A 14649-nucleotide genomic window follows, 5' to 3' on the forward strand; every position below is an offset into this window, starting at 1 on the left:
GAAGGTAGAAGCGACAAAGCTCTTCCATGTTTCCCCTATTTAGATACAGTTACGTGAGTAGTTACACGATCCAAGTCTAGTTACACAAAATGGAACGTGACGATTTTCTAAGTGGATAAAAAGGGGCACTGTATTGTAAGGCATAATAATACAGTACCTCAGGAGAACTTCGATGTCTGTGTGAAGTGCTCCTAAGGTGTTATTACGCCTTAAAAAGCTGGATTGTTTTATAAGTTATTTGATAAATATCTTCTGAAATATCATTCTTTAAATGTGGTGCCTTTTGGATGTCATAAACTTAAAAAAAAAAAAAATCTTAGAAAAAAAATCTTAGAAAAACATAATGGTCATGCTCAATATGCTAAATTTTATATTTTGTACAAGTTTAAAAACTCATATACTTGTCACAGTGTCGCTAGGAAGATGTCCACTGTGATAACCACAGAAGTATTTGGTTTTGTTATTTCTTAAAACATCCAGGACAAAGCAAAATACACACAAATTGTTGCATGTGTTATCCAACACCACTACACATTTATGTCAATAACCAAACATGTATGATACATGTAATTTTAATAAAATGATAACAAAAAACATCAACTCAACAAGGTGAACAAAGGTCAACACGGTGGACTATGTTATCCAAATAAGTCAACATAGTGGACACTAACACGGTGGACATTTTACAACAAAAATGGCTATTACTCTTGCTTGTATCAGCATTATAGCTAACAAGATTTTAATAGCTGAGGAGAAATGTACATTTTTACCCAAGAACTTAAAAAATATATAATTTGAACAGGGTCAACACAGTGGACACCATAAGATTGACCAATTTTTTGACACATAAAAAGTAAGAACCTTTACCACAATTGAATTTCCCTCCACTGGTGTGACATCACATCAGAAGCTAGAGTCAAGGAGAAGTGGGCGGAGCTTACTTAAAGGGACAGTCACTTAGGTCAACACAGTGGACAGAGAACCCAGGGACAAACATTAAACCAACATTTTAAACAATTAAATCAAAACCCAACAAAAAAGACTGTTCAGTATTTAAAACAATTCATTTGTTTTGATATAAGTATTACAAAAAAAGTTCAAGTAAATAGTGGAAACTGCACTGGGGACAAGGCAAAATCACAAAAAACAGAAAAATAAAGCATTTAAAAAAAATGATATGCAGAATAATAGGGGTTATGTCCTTGATTATATAATACACCATAGTTTGTATTTCACAATAAATATATATAATGATTAAAATCTTTATATTTTCAGAAAATACAGCTTGTTTCAGACTGGGGACACAAAAGGCACCGCATTTAAAGAAAGAAATCCAAGTGAAAATATCTCTGATGAACATAATAGAGAGGAAGTGACTGTCTTTCTTTGGACATGTGATCAGAGCAGACGATAGTTTGGAGAAAGCCGTCATGCAAGACTCCATGGAGGGAAAGAGAGGCAGAGGAAGACCTAAAACGAAGATGGCTGGACAATGAAATCATGGCGTGAAGGAAGACAAGAGACCCGTACGTGGAGTTAAGTTGAGAACATTTACTGGGAGAAAAGTGCAGAGTATAAAGACATTTTCACACTGAAATAACGATAGACATGGGTTTATATCATAGTATGTAAAAGGAGGTACGTACAGGGCGGATCCTAAAGAAACGATTGGCTCAAGTCCAAATTTCTAAATAAGGTTGCTTCTTCTCAGAGATGCTGCTAGAGATCAGCTATGTCCATGTAGGGGAAGTCTTTTCCCCAAGAGAGAGCGTGCAAGACCATACCTTTAACGGTTCAGAATGAACATACATGTTGAGGCCCTAAGCACTCTTTGACACCAAAGCTAATGCACTTGGAATGCTTGCATGTACAATACCTTACATGTACATTCATATGATTGTTGGGGCCATAGGACGGAAGAACAGTCTTTGACGTCAAAGCCAATGCAATTGGAATGCCTACATCTATAATATAATTTAAACATAGTAATGTTAAAATTATGATTTCAATCCCCCCTTTTCTCTCTTCGATTCCCTAGTTCTTTTGTCTTCCTACTTATCTTGATTGATGATACCCAGCATGTGAATTATAAAGTTGATTCATAAAAAACATTCATATTTGGTAGGGCACACCGTTATCAAATTGTTTGAAGTTGGGATTATCGAACAACTATAGGTGCTTTCTCTATTGCCACATCAATATAGACAGAATAGAGCGTATTCATTAATACGTTAACATGTGAATATAACATTATGTTATAGCAATTCCTGAAAAAAATAAGCCTTTATTTTATTTTGTTGCATTTTGTTGCATTTGGCGCCGACTTGGTTGAATTCCTGGCTCTTGTTGGTGCCGTCCTGTTAACGCGTTTTCCTGGTAGTCTCGCCCCGTGTTGTGGCGTGTTCCTTAGGGGTCACTCCTTGTCCTCACATTTGTCCTCCTTCACCTTTCACCCCCTCTCTCCAGGGGTTACCAACGTTCACCTGGCAATAATATCCAAAGAGAGGTGGTCAGAAGTTAAGATATTATAAAATATGTCATTAGCCTACATCTACTGGGAATCACCACATTGTTTCGAGTTGTGCCTGGTGTTCTTCTAACGAATGTGTACAGTCTAGTTGTTCTCATGAAAATGAGTATGTTGTAAAATTCCTGTACAAGGTATATTTGGCATTTTAGAGTCAACGCTTCAAAAAATGGTACATGCATCAGAGCACGTAATTCAAATATTGTTTACCCAGTGACTAGGATTCAAGTCTGTCTATTTATGACACTTGATTTAAATGGAAGATATTTGAGACTTATTGACAACTCATATAAGCAGTATTCAACACCATAGATGATATGTTGAATACAAATAATGTTCTTATGGGTATTTTTCTTTTGATTAAACTTTCAATGTTGTGCATAAGACAGACACACAGGCTTAACAAATTTACCTGGAACATTAAACAAAAAAAAAAGATGAAGTTGTTCTTACCAAGAGTCTGTGACATATGAATGGAATTGAATATCAATTGTTTACCCATCCATCAGGTACTTCCTCCTGTAAGACCTGTAGTGATGTCTGTGGAGACACTCCTTTCATCTCTGGGTTGGTTGAACGGGCTCCTTGTGCCTCAGACGTTTCACATTCTCAGTCTGTTGAAGAGACTCAGTAACAAACGTAAATGTATTGTACATTTTATTAATGTTATGACTTTAACAAATTCATATTGTCTACTGCTAAGGCAGTCTCCTTAGTTGTTACAAATTAAGCAGATGATTACAGTTTCCATGGGGAGAGAAACTAGTTCTTATCATGATTTAGATTTATCGATGAGTTAATTACAACTCGTTTACTCATGTTATCCTCCCTGACGTGTAATTTTGTGTATACTAAACCCGAACTCTCGGATGGGATGTCCATTTTTGGTATTTCACTGAGCGAAATACTGATATTTTTTATTCTCAATTTATATTTAAACTATCTTCCTTTGTTGCAATAGGTTAACTGAACATAAGAACAGCGTCTCCATACTGAGTTCTAACAGCTCTAGTTTATTCCCCCCCAGATCTCTTCTGCTACCTGTGACCGGAGAGGCACAGAGATGGACAGAAGGTCTATATGTTAGAATGTCACTCTTGAAACAAGCTCCAGAATTCTCTCTGGATCCTGCACTGACGTTGCTTGATAATTTTCAACTCTTTTCTGGCCGAGTTATCAGCTCCGCATTTTACTCCTATTTTCAGGAATAATCATTTTCATTATTTATTTCTTAAACACAGGTTTACATCTTTAAATGTGAACATTACAAGAAATTTTATGACTATAATATTACCAAGTTTTATTCCTATTTCCTATTGAGTTACAATCTGTTTAACAGATTAATTTTCTTCGCTTTTAATCACTTCTTTTCAGTGTTCTTTTCAATGTTAAATGTTCAGCATACTGGATGGGTTTAAATGATTCACAATACACTGGAATAATATTCGTGTTGGTCATCAACACTTACACATAAATGGCTTTACTATCAGCTTTCAATAGCTGAACTTCCATAGAGTAGTATACAATCGTTGTATCAATGAGCTTTGATTTAACTCAATTTGAGTTAGTGTGGCATTGAAGTTCAGTTGTGTATCACCCAAATTGCTTCACCCTGTTTTTAGAGTTAATTATATAAACTCTTCTTATAACCAATCATGTGTATACTTCAAGTCTGCCGTATGAGACCGATAATCCAAATTTTACATATCAAAAGAATCAACGGAGAGTGCTTGAGAACATTCGAATTAGGATTTTTTTTTATTTCATAACTATTTCTTTTCTTTCTGAATTTTCATATAGTCTGCACTTTTGATTGGAGAATGAAGGATTTTCCCTATTCCCATACATAATGACAGCTGCTACAAACACCATTTTCCCAAGGAACTCTGCCTTCTCTACTTCGTCAGTCTGTTAAACTAATATTGAACATTACTGGCCACACCCTTCTGTCGTCTCCGGAAATACAGAACAGATTCCCGACTTCTTGTTGGACATGTGGGGATGAAACTTCAACGTGTTGTTGAGTGGACTCGAGGCTGAGATTTTCAGAGTGTGTCCATCATGTCGTAAACATGGAATTTGTCCCCTCAGTCCGAGATACAGTCTCTGGCTTGATTTCTCCTTTAGGATAAACTTGTGTCGAACATGGAGTAAAGCACAGTTCGTAATCCATCATGACCAGTCCCACATGGATAAAAGTTCTTTCTTGTTGTTCAAAGTTCATGATCGCATGAGTCTTTCTTGTAGAGAGTTCCAAACTCTAACCGCTGACTGGCTGTGCATTCTTTGCCATTGTTGCCCCGTGCCCCCACATTGGCAAACGAGGTATATAATAGTCTGTGAGGTGTCCTTCCTCTGGCGGTTCTTCTTTGTTATTGAAGCGATCTAAAGGATATCAAATTCTGCACAACACTGAGACTTCAGGAGTGATGCACCAATAACATCAATAATACTTATCAATCAATCACTAAAACTTATGTGAATTTTGATTGTGGTGGCAGCGCTGTCAATATGATTTTCTATAAACAGTGGGAAATTCTTTTCCTATATTTTCAAGAATTTATTTAAGATCTGTAATTATCTCTCATATTATTTCTTCTACTGATTTAATGCCCTGTTCTCCTTCTCATTTTAGAGAGGGCCCACAAAAATATCATTGCTTTGTTCAGCTTCATATAATGTAATTTCGGAGAGATTCATTCTGTTGACTTGCAATGCACACATGATTGTTATGTTCGGTAATATCAAAAAGGTTTAGCTCTAAAGAGTTATAATTTAGTTCTTATTCTGTATTACTTATCTCATACAGTTCAAACGGATTATTTGTTATTCTTGCTATCGCAGTTTTTTTCTTTTTTTCCTGTATAACCTAACATACACTAATTTAGACATAGTTGGTTTCTCTTTGAACTCATAGCTCAGAAACATTTACTTCTGTTTTAATAAATGGCCATTATGAGAGCATTCATACAAAACATGTTAGTGAACATTTAATATTTAGCCTTATAATAAGAAGTGTTCTACTCAGGACACTGAGTGAATTAACTTTTTTAATTTCAATGCTTGTTTCACAAGTTTTACCAACCACATCCATTGGCAGAGAGATACCATGTCCCTCTTTATTCAAGATTCTGATTAAGTTTAGTGAACAGGCATCTGTATACGACGTCTGTATGAGTTAAGCCCCGTGCTACAGCACCGTGCTCCCCCCTCCCTTTTCCTTTCCTCTCCTGATGCGTCTGTGTCCAGAAGCAGCAGCGGAGGAGGGGCGCTAAGATTTAGTCGTCCACTCTCAAACCATTGCATACACTTGTGCTGGATGCAATTTAAAGTGTAGTATTATATTTCTCTTTTTTTTTTCCTGTCATGTTACAAATACCTTAAAGTTTATTTTTCATTTATTTACTTCCTTTTTCTGATTATTACACCTTTATTTTTATTATCATCATTATCAACTATCTAGTCCACTATTGGATTTAATTAATATAACATTTTTATCGTCATGGCAATAAAAATTATCTTTATCTATTTATAACTTAAAAATTCTATTCCTCTTTACCGATTTGGCCTGGACTCGGTTGCGTGAGTACAGGTCAAATAAATACTGGGCAACTGAACTTTTCAAAGTAACCTTAGGTCTTGCCACTTAAACATGCGTACATTTTCCAAGTCTACAATTTGAAACCACATGGTTACATGCATCGATGTATGCTCATTACTTTGAACTATCGCTCCCAAATAAACAAATAGAATAGAATAAATATGGAAGTTATTTATCTACGTATCCTATATCTCGTCCTCGTCATAGCTCTGTATAAGCCGTCAGAGCCAATCCCCACGATGGATAGAGCTTCTGTGTTTGATGAAACCCAGATGTTCTTTCCCCCTTCTGCCGGGACCTTGTGCTGGCCAGAAGGAAACCCTTGTTTAGCTTTTTTCTCTCTTTATGGGATTCTCTCGGAGGTTGTCCCATTTATTCAAACTTCGTAACACACGATCAATTACATGTCCCCCATTTCATTCGCTACTTTTGTCTTGTCTATCAAAAACACTCCAAGGCTTAATTTGCATATCGACAAAGCATTATTCAACCATTTAGGACCTTTAAGTTATGTTAGGTTTAGTTGGCATTACTCTCATGTTTACATTCGATTTTAGTAAAGCTTTAATTTCCTTTGTCTTTTTCTGACAAATCATTCTCTCTTTTACATTAATGGACATTTCAGTATTATCTATTTTACTAGGTTATCTCCCCAGGATGTCAATTTACAACTTTAGCTGTATCTAGTACAATGTTTCCAAATTAAACAGTAAATATTCTCATCCACTTGGTCTCTTGCATACTCGGGAAATTCATATAAATTTGTCACCCTCTTAAAAGTTTATTTTAGGAAAGGCAATCACCAAAGTGTCAAAATCATTCACACAGATTCAACCAGACCGCATTGGGTACTTCCTCACAACAGACAACAAATATAGCACACCAGAAGATAGAGGTTCTAATGTGCTTTTTCACAAACCAAGATTGGCGCACTAGGAGATACGATCTAATGTGCTTTTTCACAAACCAAGATTGGCGCACTAGGAGATACACGATCTGATGTGCTTTTTCACAAACCAAAATTGGCGCACTAGGAGACACGATCTGATGTGCTTTTCCACAAACCAAACTTGGCGCACTAGGAGACACCAAAATCTAATGTGCCGTCAGTCAAAAGTTAACAAAACAAACAAAAATTAACAGACCCAATCTTGTATCTCAAACCCTACAGAACATGGACCCCAGGTCCGCACTAATCTCTCGGAAGCCCTCTGACTTCTCTGCGCCCAACAATTAAAAGTAAACAGCTCCAATGGTCTCGCGTCACAAAAGATGTCAGATCTAATGTACGCCTCAATAACAAACAGTTGCGCGTTCTCTGAAAGAGACCCTGAGTCTCTCACGCGACTTCTGCGCCCGTCTCGGCGGCTTTTCTCAGACCACGTCTGAAACCACTTTCATCACAAAACAAACATTCACGATATGGTACCATATCAATTTGATACTCTGAAATTGCCTTCATGTTAAAGTCCAATTCACAATTCCTAAACCACACCAATCATAATCTTAAAATTCGGTCAGCAAACAAACAAGTAAAATTGCTTACCTGTTAGAGTGCTGATCCTGTTCGTGACGCCAACTGAAATCATGGCGTGAAGGAAGACAAGAGACCCGTACGTGGAGTTAAGTTGAGAACATTTACTGGGAGAAAAGTGCAGAGTATAAAGACATTTTCACACTGAAATAACGATAGACATGGGTTTATATCATAGTATGTAAAAGGAGGTACGTACAGGGCGGATCCTAAAGAAACGATTGGCTCAAGTCCAAATTTCTAAATAAGGTTGCTTCTTCTCAGAGATGCTGCTAGAGATCAGCTATGTCCATGTAGGGGAAGTCTTTTCCCCAAGAGAGAGCGTGCAAGACCATACCTTTAACGGTTCAGAATGAACATACATGTTGAGGCCCTAAGCACTCTTTGACACCAAAGCTAATGCACTTGGAATGCTTGCATGTACAATACCTTACATGTACATTCATATGATTGTTGGGGCCATAGGACGGAAGAACAGTCTTTGACGTCAAAGCCAATGCAATTGGAATGCCTACATCTATAATATAATTTAAACATAGTAATGTTAAAATTATGATTTCAGACAATGTGCTGGAAAAACTGGGAATGACTCTGAAGAAGAGACAGATGGAGGTAGGGCTGAAACAACTAATCGATTAATCGACAACTAATCGTTTACTAAAATAGTTGTCAACTATTTCAGTAATCGATTAATCGTTTTCTAGTAAACACAGAATAAAATAGAGCAGAAATGACATGACAATTATGTATTTTGGATGAAAACCTACTTTATTTTTAAAGTGAGGGTCTGCAGTGTTTTGTACATTGTAAATTTCATAAATATCTGTCTTTGCCTCGTCCAATCAGAAAGCAGAATTAGCACAAAGAGCCTCCCACAAATGTTTACTTTGAGTTTACTCCATCAACATGTCCTCAAGCGGCACCACTTTAACTTTATGTGGTCAAAAAATTGAAAAAATACAATTTCACAGCCAAGCGATTAATCGATTAATCGTGAAAATAATCGGTAGATAAATCGATTATCAAAATAATCGTTACCTGCAGCCCTAGATGGAGATGCCTAGTCGATTTGTTCACCAGGGGTCGGAGTCGACCTGATGGATGGATGAAGAAGAAGAAGGCTTGGCCCCTCGTCCAGAACCACGGCCCCCAGAAAATGCATCAAAATATAAAATGATTGCCAATAAGCATTTACCTAAGCCGGAAACGGGGTTGTTTTCTGCACTTCTGCTTCTTTTACAACCATCTTTGCGTATTTTTGACCGACCAGTGATTCTTTTACCTCTGGGACTCTGACCTGTCTTGTCTGATAATTCCAATATGGGCCAAAAATTGTAAGAAAAAAACAAACAAAAATCTGAGTAAAGTGTCTTAATGTCTAAAGGTTACCGGTGCTATGAAGGCCACACAATAATACACTGATTATGTATTTAAGGCAGGAAACTATGATAAACGAAATTATTTAAGCCACAGAAACAGACTCTTAAGCTTAAAAATGAGAGTTAAGCTCTGTTCGATCCCACAATGAACATGAGATACAGCTGCTTGATTAGACGTGGAGACGGTGACAGCGAGACTGCTAATGCGTGGAAAAACAGAGACATATTGAGCGATGTGTGCCCCAATGGTCCAAATTAAAGCCACAGAAATCTTGCAATCACTTGAGGTGCCAATTTACCGCAGAGAGAGAGAGAGAGAGGGAGAGCGGGGGGAGGGGATCGGGAGGGGGGGAGGCAGGAGGTCCGCGGAGCAGATGTGTGCCAGGATACCTCCGCATGATTTCTTAATAGCTTCATAAATCCATTCAGGCGCCGCAGACGGGTCGACAACACTGCGGTAAACCTGCCTCCATTCAATCTTTTCAGGTGATAGAATTGCATTACGCTCTTAATGGAGAGTCAGGATTCCAGCATTTATCGGTGGAGAATTGGCCGATTGAATATTCTCGAGTTCGGCCACAGACCTGCGAGTCAGTGGTTTGATCCCGGGGCGTATCGGGTCACACACTGGCGTATGCCCTGGTGCCCCGATACGACCATCTTGAATTCATTCTAAATAACTGACTTAAAAACCTCTTAACCACTGCCTTAAAGGAATAGGCCACCGTTTTTCCATACTGAGATATGTTCTTACCTCTGTTTGACGAGTTCTTTAGGACCTGTCTGATCTTCCCCCGTGCCTTCAGTCACGTAAACACAGCGCAGACGGCGTTAGCATTTAGCCTCTCCCTCTCTCCTCTATAGCTCCAAAACTGGTCAAGATAGAAGCTACCAAGCTCTTCCACGTTTTCCCTATTTAAATATGGTTACGTGAAGTGTTCCACTACAAAGTATAATGACACAAAATTAAACAATGTGGATTTTCTAAGCGGAGAAAAGGGGGGATTATATTGTAAGGCGTAATAATACCAGGAGTAATTTGGCATCCGCACAGTAAAGTGAAGATTACTGCACGGATTTCGAACTGCTCCTGCTCCGCCGTCTGCGCTGTGTTTACGTGACTGAAAGCACGGGGGAAGACCAGACAGGTCCTAAAGAACTCGTCAAAGCTCAGGTAAGAACATATCTCAGTATGTAAAAACGGTGGCATGTTCCTTTAAGAAGTTAAAATAGTTTGAATGAAGGCACTTTATGTTGAATTTGAGTCAGTTTGAGCTAATCTATAGATAAGATCCATCCATCCATTTTCTTCTACTTGTCCGATTCCGGGTCGTGGGGGCAGCTGTTGGAGTTGCCCAAATCACACAGCACCAGCCCCATATGGCTCCTCCTGCAGGTGGTGGGTCCACAGAAGGACGGCCTCACGATTAACCGGGCCTGTTGGTCTCTCATAAGGGGCTTCTGAACCGCTCTTTGTCTGACCCGTCACCTATAGGACCTGTTTGCCCTGGGAGACCCTACCAGGGGCACCAAGCCCCCGACAACAGAGCTCCAGGATCATTCGGGCGCTCAAACCCCTCCACCATGTTAAGGTGGCGGTTCCAGGAGGGGATATAGAGAAGATAGAAGATACTAATGCCAACGGGACAACTTCAAATCACACAAATTAACTTTTGCATTTAGAAAAATAACACCAATTTGATTTGTCCTCCTTTAGTATATTGTAAACCCAGACATTTGTGCATCTAATTATAAAGCATTTGTATCAATTTCATGAACTTTTAGGCTACTGTTTCACTGGAAAAGCTGTGAAACATGGCAATAAACTCGTCCTTGAGAAGATTTGAGATGCTACAAATATGCAAGGAAAGTTAGGAATGAGTTTGGACAACAACTAACATTTTCATTTGGTAGCTTCCTCTTTCATTGCTTGTAATAAAAAAAAAACAGGTATAGTACCTTAAAGAGGATTATTCTTTCTCCAGTGTGTCCCAGCTTGCCCTTGAATGAACGGAGTGAGTGAGTGATTGGTCTAAATGAAAAAAATAAACCTACAACAGAAAGCTTTCCACCACAAGCCTCTCAGCTCACGAGCACCCATTCCTTTTTCTTTCACGACACTGACGCCGGCTCATCTCGCTGTCGTTTTGCTAAGAAAGCGTTGGGACGGAGCTTATCGAGTGCTGCTGGTGCTGTACGGCTTCGTTTTGCAGCCTCCGCGGGGGCACTGCTCTCCACCCAGCTGGCTATAAGGCCTCACAGCTGTGGCCACGCACACTCTCCCTTAATTACCGTAACACTTGTGTAATGGTGCACAGTCAGCAGCAGGTTCACGCCGGGGTTTATTGTGTAGCAAGCAGCCACTGTTGACCTCATTATATGTGTATACTTGTTGTTTGTCAGGGTGTGTGGAGGAGCGGGGGAGATGGAACAAAGGTATAGAGTTGCCAAACTGAAGCTAATTAACAATATTTCTTGACTTTAGTGTGTGTGTGTTTTCTCTTACTTTAAGCCTGTCATCACTTAACTTTTCATTCCTCCTGGTTATTTGAAGTAAATCCGCAGATAGTCATTGGTCAAATTTTTACTTTTTGGCCCTTTTGGTTTCTTGGTGAAGGTGAACAGCGACATTCGGAGCCAGTAATTGATTTCATGATGCTGAAGACAGAGCTAAGCATGTGTGCGACGACCAGAGGTGGGAAGTACTCAGTTACATTTACTCTAGTACATGTACTTAAAGTGCATATGAAACATTAGACCCATTTTTTGCAAAGACATAGCAACACAATTTTAATTTAAAGGGGGGGTGTTATGCAAAATGGACTTTTTCAAGCTCTTACATCATGTTATTATGTCACTCCCTCATTAAAAACATGCCTGAAGTGTTGCCTTGGCACAATCACGTATTTTTGAGTAATCTGTAAAAACTCTGATGGCGGCCATTTTAGGGATAGGTTTGCCTGAGTCCTCCTAGGAACTGTAAATGTACCCAGCTTTCTGTATTTCACAAAGAGCGTCTGTAACCTTGGCGCCTTCTTACAGAGTTCTCCCACTCTCAGTGAACTACGTTGTTTTGTTTTGTATATTACCTTGTCTGTCAGTGTGACATGTAGAAGTTTGTGCTCCATACCACGTATATGGTGGAGAGCTAAATAATAAATGAAAAGACACTGACAGGAAGTGATACAGACAGATGAAAACTATTTTAAACCATGTTATACCAATGAGAAATGAGTCAAACTGCTGTAGAACTTTACCTCTAACTATGTCACTTCCTGTCAGCAGCTTAAAAATGTAAAAAAAATTATATATATTTTCGCTTTTTCATTAAAATTGCTTCACTGAAATAAAAAATGATCGTTTTACACCTTGATCCATTGTACCCAAATTCAGTACATTGCATTCTGCTTTGTAACAATCTGTAATAACAATCTGTAATAACTTACATAGTAGTAGATAGTAGATAGTAGATACTTACATAGTAGTAGATACACAATGAAATCATGTGTATTAGTACTTTGGAGGTACATAATGCAATAAGGCATAAAACCCTTAGGGTTAGGGCATAAAGCAGGGGTGGGCAACCTCAGGCCCGGGGGCCAAATCCGGCCCTCCAGCACAGAACCTCTGGCCCCTAAGATGAATTTGCTGACGTACCTGCCAAAGTCGGGGAAGTGGGGGAAGATGAGCCGCTTTTTGCTTTGGTGGTTATTGTGTAAAAACAGTATAATATAAATACAAAATGTTGCTGTTTACATATGATTTTTAACCTCTTAACTCCCACCTGAACTGAGCACATTTTCCCCTGTTTGGCTTTACCCAAATCTAAAATCTTCTTGAAAAGAAAGCATCAAAATGGCATCGAAACACAACAACAAAGTGACGAAAAAGCAACATGAACACAACAAGAGTGACTAACAACATGCCAGAAAAGTAACAATAAAACAACAAAAAAAGTGACTAAAGAGCGATAAAAAGTGACGAGAAAACAGGGCGAAAATGCTTTTAAAAACCCACCAAAAAAATCTTCAAAAACGCTTCAAAAAATTGACAGAAGAGCAGCGACAACGCAACAAAAAGTTACAATTAGTTTTGTAGGCCTTAGCTTTCAAATGAGGCACTACACTGCTGCTTGTCCAGGCAAAACATTGGCATTTTCAGAAAATTGTTCTTTACTTTGGGCTTCAGTGGTTCGGCCCTCAGTGATTTGGCGATGATGAAAATCGGCCTCCACCACACAAACTTGCCCACCCTGGCTTAAAGGGACAATACGGAGTTTAAAAATGTTAAAACTAAGTATTTTCCTCCCCCTACATGTTCCAGCCAATGTGTAGAATGAGCTCAGACCTGTTTACTAGTGATGTGCCGATGGTGTGGAGGCTTCGAAGCGTGTGCCGAGTAATCTAGAGGAGTGTCTATTGAAGCGCGTATCGATGCGTGTGTTGATCACGTGTGCTGATCACGTGTGTTGATCACGTGTGTTGATCACGTGTGTGGTGGCGTTCGAAGCCTCAGGAAGTGGCCGCACCACGTGACTGATTCAGGAAATGATTCGCGGGTTTGAAGCGTGATTCAAAACAAAAGCGACAGTGACATTTTGTGTATTTGGGTTGGACATAAAGTAACACAAGCACATTTTCCATCACAACTCTATAAATTCGCAAATTTAGTCTTTCAGCCCCACCATTTACTGTAAGCACTCAGCATGTTATACATGCGGACCTGTCCCTTTTTAAATCCAGATTAAAGACTCATCTTTTCAAACTTGCTTTTAATACACTGAATTGTCTCCAGGTTGTAAACATTTGGTGTTTTTTATTGTTTTTTTTCTTTCTGTGAAGCACTTTGGTCCTCCTGGTGTTGTAAAGTACTATATAAATAAACTTTTACTGATACTTGATACATTTCTTGTCCACATGATGGCGTAGTGGAGCAAATAAAGCACCTTGATGCTTCGAACCATGTGTGATGCAATACGAGCGATCGCGATGTCGTCACATCCGTTGGCCGTGGTAGGCATTTTACATTTTCATATTTGATAAACATTTTATTAAAATCCTATAATCAGCAAAAACAATGTCCATAAACAGTGCATTGCTTCTCTTGCGCTGTAACAGATCTATCATTATATAAAACTGAGTTAGAGGCCTGGATGCATCAGCTGTTGCCGACCATTCACCAAAACATCCGGCGAAAATTGCGGAAGTAAACAATAACAGCGATCGCTCGTATTGGCTGTGAGGCTTCAATGCTTCATGGGGCTTCATCTGGCCATCACTACTGTTCACCACAACTGCCTCTAAAATCCTGCACTGTCACTCAGAAAGGTGTTAATTCGGGTCCGAAGTGCCGTCATGCACGAGCTTAATATAGAAGCTGCAGTTACACATAAGACCTGAGGTGGCAGTAGTGAGCATAAAATGACTAACTTGCATCTAGCCCCTTTAAGGTGAGGTTTAGAGATTTGGTCTTATGTTTTATTACATTATGTACCCCCCATGTACTAATACACATTGTTCCATTGTGTCTGTAACACACAGGTACAAGACTGTTACATTTCACATTACCCACAATAACAACAGTTTTGCCATTGAGGGGAGTTAATGTC

Source organism: Gobius niger (genome assembly GCF_951799975.1).
Source record: "Gobius niger genome assembly, chromosome: 6".
Lineage (NCBI taxonomy): Eukaryota > Metazoa > Chordata > Actinopteri > Gobiiformes > Gobiidae > Gobius > Gobius niger.